The sequence below is a fragment of the Adiantum capillus-veneris genome, chromosome 7, assembly GCF_014529385.1.
Source record: "Adiantum capillus-veneris isolate H3 chromosome 7, ASM1452938v2, whole genome shotgun sequence".
Lineage (NCBI taxonomy): Eukaryota > Viridiplantae > Streptophyta > Polypodiopsida > Polypodiales > Pteridaceae > Adiantum > Adiantum capillus-veneris.
The window spans coordinates 58,588,547-58,610,008 of NC_140937.1; the positions used below are offsets into that span (position 1 = coordinate 58,588,547).

The 21,462-nt window shown below is 44.2% G+C and overlaps 1 pseudogene; it reads right to left on the reverse strand.

Moving 5' to 3' along the window:
• The window catches only part of LOC147453923 (uncharacterized), a 30,073-nt pseudogene extending 20,930 nt beyond the window's left edge, over nucleotides 1-9,143 (reverse strand).
• Nucleotides 9,144-21,462: the final 12,319 nt, after the last annotated feature.

The window sequence follows — 21,462 nt, forward strand, 5'->3', positions numbered from 1 at the left end:
GAGTACGCCCACTTTCCCATGACTTTAAGTCACTTTATTCTTGGATATGACACTAGGTATGGCTAAGGGTCTATGGACTTGGTGACATTGTTGTTGCGTAGGGAACACGATGTCTGTAATCTGGATCTGCCTAGGTGCTGGTTCTAGATCCCTTTGGGTATCTTCTACCAAACTTATTAATTGCTTGACTCGCTCAATCTCCTCTGTAGGGTTTGGATAAGTTCCTATCTTCTTCTTGTATCCCTACCATTGTGGTTCATGAAGATCTTCTTTGTTGGTTTCTATCTTAGTGGTTGTTTTGGTCTCCATGGTTTCACCTGAATCAGAACCCTCTTTAGCGTCATCCATATATACGGGGTCGTCACCAGTCCCTATGTTGGTCTTTGAATTGGGGTCTGACTTCGCTGCTTTTTGTGATCTCTTCCTTCGTGTTTTCTTCTTTTTCCGAGATTGGGCAATTGATGCCGTGTCTCTTTCCTCAAGAATATAATTTTGTTTTTGGAGCATCGATCGTGTGAGTACGTTTACTGGTACCACATGTGTACTTTGTGATGGCTCCTCGGTAACTTCAATCAAGTTTAATGGTGTGATCTTCGGTGCATTTGGATTATTTGGACATTGGGCAATCAAATGATCTATGCCACATCGATTACACATGAGTATCGATATCGTAGACATGCTCGCTTGATTGGTTTGCATTAGTGTGGCGTTCTTTTGTAGCCTAATAGGACACTTGGCTACACGATGTGGAACTCCACACTCATAGCATTGAAGAGGTGGTCTCTTAGCAGTGTAATTGATATTTTGGCCTCTTGCAGCAAGAGCAGCTACTTGATATACAGGTTTGACTTGTCCCCAATAGTCCTCCATGTAGTATTGTGGACTTTCTTCAAGCACATCCATCCCATAGGCAATATTAGGATCCATATCTTCCTCACAGCCTTCCAAACAAGAAATAGATGACTCACAACCCACTTGATTCACAGAAGTGATTCTCGGATGTGGTGGTTGTGGTCCTAGCACTGGAGGGGGTAAGGGCGTTGTTTGAACAACATTTTGGGCCCTAGGGACCATGTGTTGTGTTGTTTGTGATGCAGGCACTCGAGGTGTGTCTGTCCATGCTAAGGTTGGTCTATTGGCCATTGCGCGCTTAAATATTATGCAATCCTTATCTTGATGACCATACCTTCCACAGGCATTGCAGTTCCCATTGAATTTTACTCTAAAAGTAGGGCATTCACTAGTACTATGCGGTCCATAGCATACTGAGCACCATTGTTGCTCCCTTCTTGGATACATATGATTGTTTTGCGGAGCACAATTGTCTATAAGACTCTCTTGAATAGCCTTGGTGAGAACTGCTAAATTCATCTCAGATATCTTTGGCTCCTTAGCAATAGGCTTTAGGGTCATTGGCTGATGCCCCGATGCTTGTGAGCTAATAGATTTAGACTCAACAGACACTCTTTCTCCTTGAATCATTAAATTATCCTCCAATTGGATCGCATTGGTGGTGACTGCTTCCCATGTGGTCATACCTCTTATGACTAAGCCATTGTAGATATCCTCATGTCATAATCCCCTAATGAATCTATCAAGCAATTGGTTATTGTTGAAGCACTCATTTGTATTACATTGAGAATTCAAATGCTTCAAGCGACTAATAAAGTATTTCACCGACTCTCCTTCCTCTCGTTGGGCTTTCTGGAGCTGAGAGGCTACACCCCAAAGTACTCCCTCTCGTATGTATGCCTTTAAGACCAGTCTCCTAAGAGTAGAGTAAATCGTTTTTTCTTCCACCCTTAGGGTTCTATACCAATCCCCTGCCTTTCCACTTAAGGTTAGGCTTAAAGCATTACTCTTATGCAGGTCATTGTGTTCTCCTAGAGAATCGCATATTTGTTCAAACACTTCGATATGCTTTCTCACATCCTCCTAGCTATTTGTAGTGGCTTACTTCTAGGCTCTCTATCAGGCGTGTTATGCATATTCTTAGCAATAGATCGACCAATAGCTTGAGCAAATGTTGCCAAGTCACCTAAGTGAGCAGGAACCATGGGTGAAGGCGCTCCAAAGACTACATGTGGAGTAGGTATTGGCATTGGGCTTGGCGCATAGGAAGCCCTTGGGTTCCATGTTGGGTACGATGTTGTGTCATGTGGTGGTTCATAGTTCATATGGGTGGCCCTAGGCATAACAGATGTCGGATGTGACATGCTAATGCTAGCCGGTATAGTCCCATGGAAATAAGAACTTGGGTGTTGACGTGGTTGTGGAGCATAGGTAGTTGAAACAATGGGAGGGGTAGGGACTACATGAGTATGATGACCCATAGGTGCATACGGTTGGTACACACTTGTAGGTACTGTTGCAGGCATTGAGCTACCATGTAGCGGTGCTTTACTAACAAATGAGGTCCATGGCATGTTTCTTGGCATGCCCATCATTGGGGTAGGCATGGTAGCCGTGGTGTCATCAAGGGAAAGATGAGCTAGACTTGGAAAGGTGAATCTATCACTTGTGGGCTCAGATTGCACTGAGACCCCTCGAGAAACAACATGTGGAGGATCCATCAGACTTACTGAGGAAGTCTCCATTTGCGATAAGGTTGGTTGTTTAGCCTTTCCTGTATCTAAGAATCTCATGAGACCCGTTGAAGGCATGTTGATCCCCTTGTTCTGTCTCTCTAACTCAATGACCCTATGGATGACCTCACAAACTCTTTGTTGTTGATCCTCCACACTAGTAGCACCCATTGTGGATTGTAGGACATCTAACCAACCCACGTGATAGGTGTGACCTATGTATAGGTCGGTCAGAGTTTCTGTTTGTAGTTCGTACTTGCAGTTCTTATTTAAGAACACTCCATCTAGGATTGAGGTGCTAGGGGTGTCCTTTGAGCTAGATGCAATGTTGCTTTCTAGGGGTTGGCACTTAGTGTTTGCTAAGTCAGGAGCACTCGATTGCTCTCTTAGCAAGGATATTGATATAGGGGCTTTCGCTTTTAACTCTCTTCGTTGCTCCGCCTTACGTAAGCTGTCAATTTCCTTTTTCCTTGCTGCAAGGATATATCGCTCAACCTCTTGCACTTCGGCAAGGCTTCTACCATCGGGTAATATGACCTCGGAGGGAAATAACTCTGAAGAGTCAGGAGGTGCAGTGAATGAAGTATTCACGTGCACATTCTCTAAGGGTATAGGGTCTATGTTGGTCACGAATGGAGAATTTACTTCCCCACCCCCCTCATTTACATCATTAGCTCCATGTTCGGAGCGAGTGGCTCTACTAAAGGTTTCCTTTAGGCGGCTAAGCATGCTCGGCTCGGACCTCTGGCCCATGGCATGCATGTCTTGGCTTGAGCTATCAGGATTAGGCATTGGGAAACCCTCCATGACGTCGTAGTCAGAGGAAGAGTCACTAGCCGCTATGTTCGGGTCTTGGTTAGTACTACCTTGGGTCCCCGCCGAGGGCCCGGAACCTAAAGTAGGTGGATATTGAGAACTCGCGTAAGTCGAAATTCTCTCTAGTTGCTCCGTCTCTAGCACAAGACCAGAGCGCAGATGCATGTGCCTTTGGCACCCTACAAGCATCGGGGAATAACCTTGAAGGTTAACCGCTTACTTTTTTAAGCGTCCGTTTTCACTCATGTTTTTTACGTTTTTAATGTTTTTTTAAAATATTTTTTAATGTTTTTTTTAAAAAAAAGGATAAGGTCGTCGCTGCCTGCGCGAGGGCACACACACACACTACCTACCTACTTCCAGCTAATACATCTACTGTTATACACTAACACACTCTATTAGCTCTCACATATCTACTTCCTACTTACTGTACATTACATTACACATAGCTAACAACCTTAACACTAACACACACTATTAGCTCTCACATATCTACTTCCTACTTACTGTACATTACATTACACATAGCTAACAACCTTAATACTAACACCTTACACAAAGAAAAAAACATAGTACCTTTGAAAACTCCATTAACAAAAAAATACACAGTAGTAACACAATTCCTTCTTCTCAACACACACACCCTCCTTCCTTACCTTTCCTACAATTGCAATTGCACCACAAAAGAAGCACAGAGTGCCATTCAAGCTTAATCTATGGCATTCCTAAGCAGCGGCGCCAGAAATGTGCACGTATGTCGCACGTGTCAATGCAAGGAACTTGCCGATACACCGTGTGCGAGCCACAAATGGCTCCAAGCACACAACAAGCCTAAACTAGTAAGATCAAAGATGGCGTTGGTGTGTCACTCACCGCTCTACGCTTCCTGTCATGGAGGATTCCTCGCCGCAAAGAAGAGGGAGACGCCGCTACGCCGTGCTCAATCGCCTTGCCGCCGTCGTGCCACCACAATGCTTGATCGCACACACACACTCTCTCTCTCTCTTACGCATACACACACACACACACACACACACACACACACACACACACACACACAAGGAGATGAAGAAGAAGAAGATGGAGATGGAGCAAGAGCACTCTTCAATTGCACAAATGAGAGAATGAGTGAATTTTAGGTTTAGTTGACTTTTATATGAGCTCACCCCATTCACACTTGGGCGCCCATGCTTAGCCAACTAATCCCTTGAATGTTCCAGTTAGAGTGCACCTCTCATGGCAATCACTCTTACCCTTTTCCTATTGGACCGACAAGCCCGATACGTGACTCTACCAAGTAAATAATACAACGTCCGTCGTAGGTGATAGGGTGTCCGTGAGCCGTGAGGGTTAACAGCTGGCTTGCCATTATTTTGAGACTTTCTAGTTGCACCTCAATAGATAAGATTGCCTCTTTACCAAATACCAAATGATATGGGGTGAACCCCAAAGAGGCTCAGAATGAGGTACGGTAAGCCCAAAAATCTGGGAGTAGATACTTATCCCAATCCCCAAGATGGTTGTTATAATAACCTGTTTAGTAATGATTTTACAAATCATTCCATTCACTTTTCCAACTAGGCCATTACATTGAGGGTAATATGGTGAGGATTGCCTTCTTGTAATGCCTAGTTTTTGCCCCGGGGGATTCACCATGGAAAACTTACTACACCACGTAAGTGCAGGGGAGGGGGTTTTTTTTACAAGCTACATAAGCGTATAAGTTAGGGGTAGTCCCCCAAATAATTCATCTCCCAAGCTTAAAATAAGGGAGGGGGGGGGGGGGGGGGGGGGGGGGGAGGAACTGACCGGGGTTGATTACTTGTAATGATTGGTCACCGGTGTGCACTAGAATGTAGATGAATTTTGGGGAAGTTTTTTATCAGGTCACACATCAAATTTTACATCAAGTCGGTCATACATAGATAAGGGCTGGTTTGGAGCAATTAAAGGGTTGATTTATGCCAGCTTTGGATGGGTTAGAATTGGACGAGTAGCCAGAGTAGTGTAGGTTGATCGAGCACATAGTTTGAAAGTTAAACTAAGACACATTGAGGGTACATCTAGTTATTACCAAAAGTGGTTTCTTAGTACGTTTCCAGTCACTATGCTACACACTCTTTGACTAGTTTTACTAAGTTAGATCATGTAAGATCTAAATTTTATATGTAAGATAGGGGTATGATAGTTTTCTTCATTGATTGTTGTATAAGAGTAGAAAGGGGGTCGTATTTACTAATGAGTCATATATAGGGGTTTTATCAAATTTGTCCGCTCGCAGGTGGCGTCCCATTTTGTATATAGAGTGAATCCCCTGGGGTTTTTGCATTAACTCTCCTACCAAGTTTGCTCTGAAACCTGGCCCTCTAGCAAAAATGGTTTCTAATGGTGTGCCAAACCTGCAACATATGTGCTCATAGACAAAATTAGCTACCTCCACAGCTGTGATCCTAGTTGTGGTTATAGCTTCCACCCACCTAGTCATATAGTCGACTACCATGATGATATAGAACTTCCCTGAGTTGGCCCTAGGCAATTGGCCCTAGGCAATGGTCCTATGGCATCTATACCCCATTTTTCAAATGGCCCATATGAAAGCATAGGTGTCTATGGTTCAGGCATGAGTGACCTGGTGCCGGCCCGTTGACACAACTTACATGTCTTACACCACTGGTGTACATCATGATTGAGGCTAGGCCATACAAAACTAGTATGCAAGATTTTTTTGCTTGTGATATCTAGGGCAAAGTGACTGCCACAAACACCATCATGACAACTGGCGATCACCCCCGTAATTTCATTAGAGAGAGGGACCTTCCTGAGTACTTGGTCCTTACCCTTACAATACAAACTGTCATTGATAAGACGATACCTTGTGACCTTCCTGGTAAGCCATTGCTTTTACCCTTTCGTTAGATCCGGTGGACATTTCCCTGTTTTCAAGAAATGCATTATGTCGGGTAAGGTGTCACTACGTTGAAATAGAGGGAGCTTTAGCTTTATAGCCCCAACCACCAAATTCCTATAGTATTTTTCTTGCTAAGGCATTGGCTTCATGGTTTTGAGCCCTTGGGATGTGGTGTAGTTGAACTGCTTCAAACTTACCCAACAAGGTTTTTACACAACTTAAGTGAGTCCTCAAACTAGGCTTCTTGCATGTCCATGCTCCATTTACTTGCCTTACCAAAAGTAGAGCATCCCTAAACACATTAAGGCATTTTACCCCTTGTGACATGCACCATTGTAATCCCTTTGTCAGTGTTGCATACTCAGCGTCATTGTTAGAATGTGATTCTAACAAATGGCCAAGCGAAATGACTTGATACCTTTGTCATCAAAGACCACCAGGCTTGCAGCTGCTTTGTCGAATGCTCGCTTGTAGGCTCCATCAAAGTAAAGAGAGTTTTCTCTTTCTATCACCGGTGTCTCTGGGAGTGGTTGAGTTCCCTCCCCTTTAGATTGCTTTACCTTCTTCTCAAAGTTTTGGTAGGTCATGAGTCCCCCCAAGCATGCCCTTGTTGTGCTTTCCACCTGTACTGTGTAGTCATATTCTTGTAGATGAACTAGCCACTTAGTAATCCTAGCAAAAACATCCATGTGTTGTACCACAGGGAAACACTCGATCCATGGTTAAGATTACAAATTACCTAGGCATCAAATATGATCAAAACTTTGTAGTTGCAAATCTAAGAGCCAAGACTAGGTGTTCTACATGGGTGAAACCTTTCTTTGTTGCTGTCATCATGTGACTGGAGAAGAAGATTGGCCTCATGAAAGATGACGTTGTGTCCTTTTGGAGTAGCACCACCCCCAAGGAGTCATCACCCACGCTTGAGGTGACATAAAACTTCTCATCCCACTTAGGTGGTGAGATAGTTGGTAGGGTGGCTAAGACCTCCTTTACCTTGTTGTAGTGATGTTCGCTTTCCTTGTCCCATGTGAAAATCGATCGTTGTGTGAGTTGTTGCTGTGGTAGAACAAGTTGTGATAGTAGATGTATGAATCTACTCAAGTACCTCACCTTTTGTAGAAAAGAGACTAGTTGACGTGCAGTTGTTAGTGAAGGTAGTGCAATGAGTACAGACACCTTACTTGGATCGACATTGATACCTTTAGCTGAAATTTCCTGGCCTAAGAGAATGACTCTACTCTCCACAATGTGGCACTTGTCTACATTTAACTACCTTCCTAGGCTTTACAGCCTTGCCAAACCCTTAGTTACCTTTTCTAGGTGTGAGATGCGAGGGCTATATATACAAAAGTCATCAATGAACACTCTTATGGATGTTACAAAGAACAGTTGAAAGAAATATGTGACATATCTCTGGAACATGGTGTAGGGGAAGCGAACTGCGTCCCTAAGAGACATAGCTATGGAGAATGAGGCACAGATAAGAGACGAGAGGAGAAAAAGAAGATAACACTCTAATTTGTACAAAATGTAAGAGAGTTCCAATTAAAGTTTGATGCACCTTATAAAGGCATGTATAAGAGTGCATACACGTTGTCCAGTTCACACTGTCCGCCCAAGTTAGGCTGACCCCAACAATCGTCCCCTTCAGCTAAACTTGGCATAATCATCCTCATGATGCCCCCTAGAATTAGATTCTCACTCTCATGACACAAAAAGTTTTAGGTGTACTCCCAACCATGAGTTTTTGGTATACTCGTAAACAGTGAGTTTTAGGTTTTCTCACAACCAAGGGTTTTAGGTGTACCCATAACCTAATGCTACCAAGAGAGCCTCCCCTTTCTCGTCGGTGGAGGTAGACATAGTCACCAAACATGGAGTTTTTGGTTTACTCCCAAACCTTAGAGTTTTTGGGTAACTCTAGCTAACCTTGGGTTTAGGTTTAGCCAATAACCTCATGAGAGTGTGGTTTACAAAAATTTGAAACTTTCATATCGCAAAGGTCTTGCCGCCGCTGACACATATGCGGCATTGTCTAATCCCGTACATATTGACTTGGCATAGAAGAGTGACTACTTGTCACACATGGAGGCGGATGAGTGTGTGAGCCACTTGTGGAGCTTCGATAAAAATGTTGTTAGGCTCGTCAAATAAGATGTATCTCGTGCTCGTGTGAATAATGCCTTCTAAAGTTAAAAGGCCAACTTTTAATCTTTTCAAACAAAGCTGTGAATAAAAGACAACAAAATAGAAAACGAAAGGGGGTCTGTTGATGGCGTAAGGGCTAAAGCCAATGGATACACACCACCGCCCTATGACTCACATGCTTGCCCACGCGTGCCTCTCTATGCTGGCCTTCATGTCCTCCTGCAACAAGACTTGCTACAACTAACCGTGGCAGTACTCCGACAGCTGATATGGCCTGGTGTTGCAGATGCGTTATTGTGCCGCTGACGCTTGTTGTTGGCCTGCCGCCACTGTAGTACTTTCGGACTGTCGGGGTGCCGACCAAAATTCTAGCCACCAATGGTATTGCTATACCGGGCTTGTTGAGGCTGCTCTGCTGCAAGCCCACCGGTTCAAGTTTGATTGCCTTGGCGTTGTGCTTTGCATCCTGGTCCTTGAGTTGAGCCGCCCAATGGCCTACTTGGGATGCTGTTCCAGATGCTCGAAGCCTTTCTTACCACCATCAGTTGTGTGCCTCTTTCCAAGCTTCACAAACAACTCCATATAACCTTCTTCATGACCTCCTCAGCTGCACAAGCTCGCAAGACGGACCAAATGCTCTGATACCAGTTGTAGGGGAAGCGAACTGCGTCCCTAAGAGACATAGCTATGGAGAATGAGAGCGCAGATAAGAGACGAGAAAAGAAAAAGAAGATAACACTCTAATCTGTACAAAATGTAAGAGAGTTCCAATTAAAGTTTGATGCACCTTATAAAGGCATGTATAAGAGTGCATACACGGTGTCTAGTTCACACTGTCCGCCTGTTAACCCTCACGGCTCACGGACACCCCATCACCTACGATGGACGCGTATTATGTATTCGATAGAGTCAGGTACCGGGCTTGTCGGACCAATGGGGAAAGGTAGAGTGATCGCCGATGAGAGGCGCACTTTAACTTGGACATTCAAGGGATTAGTTGGCTAAGCATGGGCGCCCAAGTGTGAATGGGGTGAGCTCCTATAAAAGCCAACTAAACCTAATTTTTACTCATTCTCTCATTTGTGCAATTGAAGAGTGCTCTTGCTCCATCTCCATCTTCTTCTTCTTCACCTCCTTGTGTGTGTGTGTGAGAGAGAGAGAGAGAGGGAGAGTGTGTGTGCGATCGAGCATTACGAAGGCACGACGGCGGCGAAGCGATTGAGCACGGCACGACTGCAGCTTCTTCTTCATTGCGGCGAGGAATCCACCACGAAGGCGAGCGTAGAGCGGTGAGTGACACACCCTTTGTTTTCTTGAGCTTGCTAGTTTAGGCTTGTTGTGTGCTTGGAGCCGTTTGTGGCTCGCATACGGTGTATTGGCAAGTCCCTTGCTTCGACAGTGCGGCAAGGAGCGCACATTTTTGGCGCCGCTGCCGGGGATATGCCCTACACTAAGCTCGGTTAGCACTTTACGCTTCCTTGTGGTGCAATTTCTATCATAGGAAAGGCAGGGAAGGAGTGTGTGGAAGGTTTCTGTTTTTTGCGTTTTCTGCAATTGCTGTCAAGTTTCAATTTCTGCTATTGTCTGCGTTTTTTCAATTTCTGTAATTTTTGCATTTTCAAGTTCGGCGTTTTCAATTTCTGCAATTTTCTGCATTTCTGCGTTTTTTCAATTTCTGCAATTTCTGCATTTTCAAGTTCGGCGTTTTCAATTTCTGCAATTTTCTGCATTTCTGCGTTGTTTCAATTTTCTGCAATTTCTGCGTTTTTCTGCATTTTTTTTTCAATTTCTGTATTTTCTGCATCAACAAAAAAAAAAAGAAAAAAAAATTTGGGGAAAAAAAGTTTTTTGAGAAAAAAAAAATATAATTTTGAAAAAAAAAAGGAAAAAAATTCGGAAATTAAAAACGCGAGCGAGTGGGCGTCGAAATTTTTCGAAAATAAAAAACGTGACTCTTAAAACGGACGGGTTGGTTTGTATAAAAGATAGATCGGGATCGGTTTCCCAAGCCCAAGCCCAAGCCCAAGCCTCAGTCCTCAATCTTATGATATATACTAGACTCACTCTTATATATATACCCTACTCCCTCAAGAGAGAATGAGAGCATGTGGGACAAGTCCTCCACTCTCCTCCTTTCTCTTCCCACTTGCACCCTTAGACTTTCTAGTTTGGGCCTAGTTCCCTACTGGAAATTGACAGTTTTAGGGATTCCGAGGGCATAGAGTGACCAAACGGAGGGCTGTAAAGCACGGCACGACCCTCTGACCGATACGCTCGTTTCGAGCTATCACACGGCCCATTCCATGACACGCTCTAAAAAATCTAGCAAAAAAAAACAAACAAAAAACACGCTAAAAACTAGTCACAAGGCCTCCTAGAGCAGCTTTTTGACACCTTAGGGTATCAAAAGCACATGCACTTACGCTCTGGGCGGGTGCTAGAACACGAGCATATTGAGGGTGCCTCTGTTCATACGGACACCCATTACCCATCCACGATAAGCTCTAGACCCTCAGCGGGGACACAAGGTAGCACCACCCAAGACCCTAAAATAGCCGCTAGTGATTCCTCCTCCGACTCAGAAATCATGGAAGCATACCCTACCCAAAACACTGAGAGAGAAGGCCATGCACCTCCCGAAGCTCCACAGCCTAGTACTAGTATGTTTAGCCGTTTCATGGAAACATTAGGTAGAGCTACTCGCTCGGAACCTGATGCAGATGAAGCACGCGAAGGGGGTGGGGAAGTGGAATCTCCTTTCACATCGCACGTGGACCCCACACCCCCAAAGAGTGTCCATGTGGATATCCTACCAACTTCTTACCAAGAAGGCCCTGTTGAGCTACCTCCTTCAGAAGTTCCCTCTAGAGTACCGTTGGTGACAAGTAAAACCACGGGGAGCAATATTGCTTCTACCTCACAAGAAACCGTTAACACGTCGACTCTAGAAGGATTGTTCATTAATGATCATGGGACATATGACCTCCACACTGAGGTGTTGACGGATCTACACTCTGGCCACGCCTACCATGTAGGATGGATAGAGATTGTACAATCCACCTCTAGTGCCACGAGCATCGAAGATCAACAGAAAATGATATGTAATGTTATCCATGGCATTATTCAATCAGAAAGGCAAAACCGAGGGGTAAATATACTCTCAACTGGCCCCATGAGATTTTTGGATACGAGCAAGGCTCAACAGCCTACTCTATCACAAATGGAGACTCCTCTTATGAGCCCCATGGACCCATCTTACGTCATTTCACCTGGAGTCTCTATGCAATCTGAGCCTCCGAGCGAAAACTTTAGCTTCCCTAACTTGGCTCAACCCTCTATTAAGGAAAACACAGTGCTCACTCCAGGGATAAGCCTGACAGAGAATGTACCGATGACATCTACGGTTAGCGCAGTGCCACTACCTAGTGTCGTAGTACCTAATATGGGGCCTCGACCATATGTGCCTCTAGCCCCTTATGCACACATGGCCCCCACACCTCCAATTGTACCACTTGCTTATGCTCCTCGAGTGCCGCTCCCTAGCTCTTATCCGAGTGGACCTATGCCCGGTTATGTTCCATATCCTGCATCATCCACACATATGCCAAGACCGGTACCCGTTCCTCTCCCACATATGATTCCAAGAGTACCTCCACCGGCCCTACCTCCTCACATAGGTGACTTGGCAGCGTTTGCTCAAACCATAGGTCGATCTATCGCGGAAAATATGCGTCACGCATCTGATAGAGAGCCTAGAAGTAAGGCAGTACAAATTGCTAAACTCACGCAAAAATTCAATGGGGACGAAGATGCTAGGAAACACATTGAAGTGTTTGAACAAGTATGTGATTCCTTAGGGGAACGCAACGAACTACATAAGTGCAATGCCTTAAGCTTGACATTAAGTGGGAAGGCTGGAGATTGGTAAAGGACCCTAAGGGTGGACGAGAAAACAATCTACCCTACCCTTCGAAGGTTGTTTCTAAAGGAGTACATACGAGAAGGTGTGCTTTGGGGTGTAGCATCTCAGCTACAGAAGGCCGAACGTAAGGAAGGAGAGTCAGTAAGGGACTTCATTAGTCGTCTAAAGCACTTAAACTCTCGCTGCCCTGTAAATGAGCGCTTCAACAATAACCAACTGCTTGATCGATTCATTCGAGGGTTGAGGAATGAAGGAATCTATAATGGACTAGTGATTAGAGGTATCACAACCTGGGAAGATGTCACTGCCAATGCAATCCAACTAGAGGACAACTTGATGATTGCAGGCATGAGGGTGTCTACTGACACGAGATCCACTAGCTCACAAGCCATTGAGTATGAACCCATGACTGCAAAGCCCATTGCCAATGAGCCAAAGGTATTTGAGACATTCTTGACAGACCTCACCAAGGCAATCCAAGAGTCTCTTAAGGATAATCGACCCCCTCAAAATAGTCACATGTATCCAAGAAGGGAGCAACAATGGTGTTCCATTTGCTTAGGTCCACATAGCACTAGTGAGTGCCCTACGTTTAGAGTAAAATTTAATGGAACTTGCAACGCATGTGGTAGGTATGGTCACCAAGCTAAGGATTGTTTAATGATCAAACGTATGATGGCAAATAGACCACCTGTAGCCTGGACGGATGCGCCTCGAGCTCCTGTATTGATGCCTACTCCACCTGTTGAGCAACTACCACAACACATGGTCCCTAGATCTCAAAATGTTGTACAAGCTACACCGTTACCACCTCCTGTGCTAGGACCGCAGCCCCCGCATCCAAGAGTCGCCCCTATGAACCAAGTGGGTTGCGAGCCATCAAATGCTTATCCAGATAGCTGTGAGGAGGAAATAGACACTAGTATTGCCTACGGTCTTGATACATTGGAAGAATGTCCTATATACTACATGGAAGATTGTTGGGGACAAGTCAAGCCGGTTTATCAAGCTGCTGCTCTCGCATCCAGAGGTCAAAATATCAACACCCAGGCTAGGAGGCCACCTCTTCAATGCTACGAGGGTGGGGGACCACATCGAGTAGCGGAGTGCCCTATTAGGCTGCAAAAGAATGCTGCACAGATGCAAGTGAATCAAGGGAGCACGTCTGCAATGCCAATACTCACATGTAATCGTTGTGGCATAGATCACTTGATTGCCCAATGCCCCTATAACCCAAATGCGCCTAAAATCACACCCCTGAATTTGGTCGAAATTGCTAGTGTGACGTCGCCAATACCACCCGTCGCACCCGCTTATGCGATTACACGGTCCATGCTTCAAGGGCCAAGCCATATCCTCGAAGAGAGAGATACCGCATCAGTTATCCAAGCAAAGAAAAAGAAGACACGAAGGAAGAAGTCGCAGAATACGGAAAATTCAAAGCCAAGTTCCAAAACAAACATAGGAACAGGAGATGACCCCGTGTATATGAATGACCTCGAGGATGATTCAGATTCAGTCGAGACAATGGAGACTAGAACCAATACCACAAAGGGAAAGACCGACAAGGAAAACCGTAACATGGGACCAAATGAAAACCAAATAAGAGAAAACCATAAAGAGCCTCTGAAAACACCACAAGTGTTTCCAAATCCAATCCAAGACCCCCAAGATAAACCGCAGGGGCAAAAAGGGAAAAATCGTAAAAAGAAGATTGGGACGTACCCAAACCCAGTAGACGAGATTGAGCAGGTGAAACATCTAAGAGGTTTAGTGGAGGAGACTCAAAGGAAACTAGAACCAGAACCCATGCATATCAAAATTCATGACACAGTGTTTCCCACGCAAGTTCATCCACCCCACATGAACCATAGACCGTTAGCCATATCTAGTATCATCCCAGAAGGGAGTGAGGACAGGACATCAGAAAGTGAGCATACACCCTTCTTGTTGGAAAGGATGTTTAACGAAGGAATACCTGATCCCATTGAGGATTATGAGATTCCATCCTCACCAGTTCCTAGTCAAGGACCTACACCCTGCAAAACGCCAATGAATGTTGCCAAACTAGTGGACTTCATGTCTTCTGAGGTCCGAACCACGATCATAGCAAAGCTGTATGGAGATCCTGAGTTATTCCTTGCACTTCGAGCATTCCTTAACGGAGAGCTACGAACGGGATTACCGCAGTTTGCGCAACCAAATAGGCCTGACTCGATTATGATTGATGAGGAAAATCATGTGCAATCACTTGACTTAGATGGACACGAGTCTGTGATCGAGGTACCCATTAACGAATTAGGGCAGTATTTTGAAGGCGACGAGTCTAATGCGACCCTACCCATCACTACCAAGGGATTAACTATAAAGGGAATTCTTGATGGTGGTGCGGGAGTTAGCATCGTTACAAAAGATTGTTGGGAATCCATGGGAAAACCCCGCCTCAGTGTTACTAACATTGTGGTAAAGATAGCAAATGGTACCATAGCCAAACCTATGGGGATGCTCAAGGATCTTAAGATCAAAGTTCTAGGACACAAGGTACGACATACGTTCATTGTAATGGATTTCTCTAAACACCTTATGTCATATGAAATGATTTTAGGACGACCATTCATGAGGGAAGCACAAATGGTCCACGATTGGTCTAAAAATCATGTCTATTTGCAATTCCAAGACTCTGTCCTTAGAGTGGATTTGGTAACTGGTAAGGTACACCCCTTAGGGAGTAAAACCATTATTGATCATCGCTCTGACACCACAGTTCACTCGGCCCCACTACAATATTGTTACACTTGTAAGAAGGATACAAACATTGGCCAAGATTCTCCTTATATGGATGTGTTACCGGGTATGACGGAATCAGACAATGTGGATTGGGTCCACCTAGCATCAACCATAGACACTTGGGGAAATAGGGGGACGACCTGGGTAACACCTGAGGGGGATGAAATGCCTATACCCTTAAATATGCTACAAGCAATGCATATCGCTTCCGACAAGACTCATCCTAATGTAACGAAGAAAACATACAAGTGGGTCCCTAAAGCTTCTTTAGTGACCATAGCTAGTGCAAAAAAACAGAAGCCTTGTAAGAAACGTACCACTCGCTCCAAGAAAAGTAAGAAAATGTTGCGATGGATCCCTAAACGACTCTTGGAAGCCCAAGGCTACTATCAAGGAAATGATCAAATCTGGGTGCCAAAACGTAGATTGTGCTCTTACCTATCACCTGACCCAAGTGAGCCCAATCCTGTAGCTCCAAAACGAATCAATGATCGTGGAAAGGAAAAAATCACAGAATGCTACACACCCGCTCCCGAGCTAGTTTGGGTACCAAAGAAAGAACGATTTGTTCCACCTAGCTCAGGAAGGGGGGAGTCCCATGAAGATTCTATCTCCTCATGTAATACATCCATAGAGGTAAAAGCTTCTACACCGCCTCCATCTATAGTAGTGGACCTCAATGAAGCTACAAAAGAATCCACACCTCCCAGTGTTCAAGAATCACCTAATGAACCACTTCAAGTTCGATCCTGGGAGAGTACCTTACCACCCTTGCAGCTTGATGAGGCACCTAGGGTAATAGAAAACTACTGGCAAAAATCCTCACCTATTACCAACTGGAACAATTGGTTTCAAAGGGTGACAAGCTCATTTCAAACGGTATGATCAAGGAAGGGGGGAGTGTTTGCTGACAGTCAACATTCACTTGCTTCCCTCTCAACCTTTTTCCCTGACCTCTCAATTCCAATCTTAGGGAATGTACATATAAAGCTTTATACTCACAAAAAAAAGAAAAAAAAAGAGCAAGAGCAATTAGCAAACGAGTATGCACAATAAAAGTCAAAACATTGACTCAGACCTACACATGTCACATCTGGTACAGTGAAACAGAAACCTATGCCATGAAACACCTTTGATCCTCATCACTTGAGTGATGGAGGGTAAGTAAGATTAGTACGATAGGAGCGTTTCTGTTTTAGAGTTGAGAGATTAGCAAAGTTCTCTTTTCCCACTGATGTTCCTCCTAGAGGTATTGTTTGTGTTTCATAGTGTGTACAGGAGCGTGTTGCTATTGATAGGATTTGGACCTTCATGGAACCTTCAAATCAAGCGCGACCATCAACACAAACAGGTGTTTCTTGTCCATTAGCATTGCCCTTATCTTTTTTTCATCTATGATTGTCTGCTTTGATTGTGATTGGTAGCATAATACTCAGCGCATTTGCTTAGTATCAAACATTTAATTCAATGTAATGTTTTGTCATAATCACTTGTTTAGGGGTAAAAATCAAGCAGTCCGACTAAGCTAGTTTGACCAAGCTAGGTATTAGAAATCTTCTCTTAATACCATGGGGAATGCCTTCCTAATAAGCAATGGTTACTTAGGTTCTTAATCCGATTTAGGCAGCATTGAATGAAATGTACTAGGGCTTTCTAGTGGGCTTAACACTAGTGACCTTTAGCTTAAGTATTATAAAGGGAGTTTACTAATGTGATGAGCCTGGGGAGTGTATCAGTGTTATATGACCCCCCAAAGTTACAAAATTTAAATGCTGAAAATGAACAAGCAAAAAATCAAAGTGCCACAATGTAAAATTTTAAGCATGAAGAGAAATCCCTGCTTAAATTGGTACTTCACTCACATGTATTGCCTATGGTACTAGAGCCCTAGAGGTTCCCAGTGTGGGCGCTTTTCCTTGAAAAGCAAAAAACCCAAGGCATACAAAATAAGCACACACATCATAATTGAATCACTGTGAAAAGAACTTGGGGGGTCAAAGAAAAAGTAATCAGTCAGGCGATGATTTCATGAGAAATTCCTTTTATGGTAGCTTAACTACAAGGTTTTCTAGATATAGCCTCTAGTCAGCCCTTGAACATGAATACTTGGCTCTCGCGATTAAACAACTTAATTGACCACAGAAAATTAAGAAGCTTACCCATGGTATTAATACTTGATCTCTAGTGCTTTTCGACCGTCAAATTAGCGACCCCAGACTTGTTTAATTTTTTGCCTTTACATCTGTTTATGCATTTGATTACATTGCAACTTAATGTTCATTGCTACCAAATTGTTTGAAATTCTTTTACCAATCAATTTTTCTATCTAAAACTGCATATGCTTTTTAAGAGAATGCAATTACTGTGCCAATGTTGTTTGATTTTGCAGTGACTGAAGAAGGCTAAGGACATTCATCTCAAATGCTCTTCCACCTCGACGAACCAGCTTCAACTCAATAGCTTCCGAGGACGGAATCTACATCAGGAAGGGGGGCATGTTAACCCTCACGGCTCACGGACACCCCATCACCTACGATGGACGCGTATTATGTATTCGATAGAGTCAGGTACCGGGCTTGTCGGACCAATGGGGAAAGGTAGAGTGATCGCCGATGAGAGGCGCACTTTAACTTGGACATTCAAGGGATTAGTTGGCTAAGCATGGGCGCCCAAGTGTGAATGGGGTGAGCTCCTATAAAAGCCAACTAAACCTAATTTTTACTCATTCTCTCATTTGTGCAATTGAAGAGTGCTCTTGCTCCATCTCCATCTTCTTCTTCTTCACCTCCTTGTGTGTGTGTGTGTGAGAGAGAGAGAGAGAGGGAGAGTGTGTGTGCGATCGAGCATTACGAAGGCACGACGACGGCGAAGCGGTTGAGCGCGGCACGACTGCAGCTTCTTCTTCATCGCGGCGAGGAATCCACCACGAAGGCGAGCGTAGAGCGGTGAGTGACACACCCTTTGTTTTCTTGAGCTTGCTAGTTTAGGCTTGTTGTGTGCTTGGAGCCGTTTGTGGCTCGCATACGGTGTATTGGCAAGTCCCTTGCTTTGACAGTGCGGCAAGGAGCGCACACCGCCCAAGTTAGGCTGACCCCAACAAATGGCAGGTGCATTTGTAAGACCAAATCGCATAACTCTATAAGCAAAACAACCCCATGGTGTAATGAAAGTGGTTTTTAGTTGATCTTCAAAGGCTATGCGTATTTGAAAATAGCTAGAATACCCATGACACAGTGTGTAGCATTCTAAACTAGCTACTTCATTCATAATTTCATCCAAGAAAGGGAGAGGGAAATGGTCCCCCTTTGTGGCTACATTTAATGGATTGTAGTCGATGTAGACCATCCACTTACCACTCTTTTTAGGCGTCACCACTATGGGTGATACCCACTGTGAGTTTTCCACACGATAAATGAACCCTGCTTCCAGTAGCTTCCTTACCTCAGCAAGGAGTGCCTTTTCCTGTATGAACCCCACCCGTCGTAGTTTTTGCACTACTGGCTGTACCCCTTCCTTCAACTTAATGTGATGCTCCACCGCTGTAATACCTGTGATTCTTTCATAGTTGTCAATGAAAAGGTTAGAGAATCCCATCAACATTTACAAAAAATTATCCTTCTCTTCACTTGTTAATTTCATAGACAGCATACTCTTCAACCTACCCTCTCCTAGGCCAGGTGATTTATTTTCCTCTTCGTTGTTTTGGCCTTATGGTGACGGGTCGCCAGTCGTGATTGCCCTTTGTAGATCCTTCCTAAGGATGCCCATCACATCGATGGAACTGTCACTCTCATTGGTGGAGGTGGTCTCCTTAGAAGTGGAAGACTCACTAGTGGTTTCATCTGTTGATGTTTCTAGGTCCATTTATTTCTGCTTGTAGATCCTCATGTCGTAGTAGATTGTTTCCCCTTCTTACCGGTCATGCATAGAAGACTAGTGTCCTAGTCCTGTTTTGCCTAATGGCCATCAACCATGGCCTTCCCAAGATCAATGGATAGCCCTCTCCCTTAGTTGGCATTACAAAAATATCTACTTCTACCTCATTGTTGAAGGCTTTTATCTTCACTGCACTTACTACACCCGCACATTTTACTTTTACGTTGTTTTCCATCTTTGTCTTGCATGGAGAAGGCCGGTCAACCTCGAACCCTAGCTGAAGCATCATAGCTTCACTCATCACACAGATTTGTGCGCCACCATCAATGTAGGTGTTTCCAACCCTCTTACCCTTTATGTTGACGTCGACGGCTGGAAGAATGTCATCCATGTTGCATCCTGAAATTGCTCCGCCTACCTTTGCTTTGGAGCGCCTTATACTTACCATTTTAGACCATTACTACCTTACCTTTGGTGTGAGATGTAGCACCTGTGGCCATTTAATCTTTGGTCCTTGCTCTGCCGCATCCAATGTTAGATCATAAGGCCTAGAACTCTCCCCTAACTGAAAGTTGGTGATGCCTATTTTCCATCGTGGTCTTGGCAGCCTTTTGCTAGTTTCTCCCTTCATGCTTCTCTCATCATCAGCTTGTGCAATTTTCTCCCTCCTTGCTCTCTTTATAGTCATGGTTTCAAATGGTTATACAAAGGTTACCTTCTCCTTACCCTTGCCCTTCTCCTTCACTCTGGGTGGATCCACTACTACAACCGTTCCCTTCTCCTCTAAGCTTATGATGCTTACAGAGCAATCAGGTGGTGGTGCCGGTGGAAGAGGTGGAATAGGTGCTTGTGGTGGATGTAAAATTTGTGTTGGTGGGGTTGATGCTCAGGGTGGAGGTGCTCTTTCTCTAGGGGGTGACAGTTGGTTTCTCCTACCTCCTCTATTATAGGGTTGTCGCGGTTGAGGGCAGTTGTACATACCGTGACCATCTTCTCCACAGTTGTAGCAGTGGTTTTGTCATCGTGCTCTCCCCGGGTCTTGATCTCTCTCCTAATTCCTTCCTTGCTGTATTAAGTGGACATACAAATTTTGCAATTGATCAGTAATGTGGGTCAACATATCTTGTTGGTCATTTCTTAACGCAGGAGCCAGTGGTGGCTCTCATAGTTGGTGGTTGACACGATGTTCTTGCTTCTGCTGACTCAATTTTTTTGGCTTTCATTTGCAGCTTCTTGTCCTTAAGACGATCAATCTCCACGGCTAGCTCATATGTAGCTCAGAACATACCCTTCACCTTTTCCTTGACCAGCGGCCACAAGCCATGCGTGAACTGATCCTTTTTGAGAAAATCGGGTGCCGCTTCCCATCTTGCTAGTGACTCAACCCATCGTTCCCACAAATCCACAAACTTGGATTCATAGGTGGTATAATCTAAAAGACCCACCTACTTCAAGTCTCTCAACTTGTCCCACAACTTCTCTCATGTGGTACCTCCCCCAAAGAGGATAGACAGATTCAAAGTGTAATCTTGTGCTAAAGGATATGCAAAGTGCATACATTAGCATTAAGCAATCGAATTAGTGAGCATTTATTGCTCTAGTTGGAGTTTGCTTACCATACTAAGTTAAAGCATGTTTGTGATTAGGTTCAATCTCTTCATGCATAATTCAGGCTCTTAACCTTGAACACTAGTTATGGTGGGGTTGTTTACTAATGAAAATTGAGAACAAGTCAAGGAATTATATTTTGTTGATAAGTTATGTCGGCCAATTACTTGCATGGAAAGTGAAACGAGGTACTCTTTTGGGTACATCTTCTTTGTGATAACTCGTTTAACATGCTCATGAGCATTCTAGTGGAGTCTACACACTATGTTGGATAGGAGCCTATTCCATAAGATGGTTGTAAATGGACAACAATACGGAAAATCAAGATGCTACTCTTGGATTCATTGGACCTCCTACTAAATCATGTTCTAGTCAAGCAACTAGCTGGATCCATGAAGGATGCCACTATGGAAAACATCAGTGTATCATCCCTCTTGTTTTCGAGGACAAAAATGCTTCTCCAAGGGGGGAGTAATGTCAAGCCTAAGGTAGGATGGGCCAAGGCCAAGGGTCAACTCCAGATACGCATACAATACATGGGCTATATATAGCTAAGAGCCAGAGGGCCAGGGGCCTATATATAGGTAGGTTGGGTGGTTATGAGCATGTCTATTTGCCCTCGGTCTCACACTTGCACTTTGTAAAAGTGATAGATCCATAGTCTGTTAGCCCATAAAAACCTGAAGAAAACATATTCTTTGCATATACATCATGCGAGAACTTTTCTCTTCTTGTACCAATGCAATCCCACTCTCCAATGGTACATGGTCAAAACCCCTCATATCCCTGTAGTCCTTGAATTCTTTGTT